Here is a 206-nt window from a genome sequence, read left to right as displayed (position 1 = left end):
ATATATATATATATATATATATATATATATATATATATATATATATATATATATATATATGTTTATATAAATAAATAAATAAATAAATATATATATATATAAAATCCCTCTGTTTTGTTCTTTGTCTCATTTGTATAAAAACAATAAAAAGAGAAAAACAAACAAACAAAGAAACAAACCCAACACGTTTCGTCAATGAGCACCTC

This window comes from Eimeria mitis, genomic scaffold, assembly GCF_000499745.2.
Source record: "Eimeria mitis Houghton genomic scaffold, Emh_scaff421, whole genome shotgun sequence".
NCBI lineage: Eukaryota > Apicomplexa > Conoidasida > Eucoccidiorida > Eimeriidae > Eimeria > Eimeria mitis.
Note: the sequence above shows the minus strand (reverse complement) of the source record.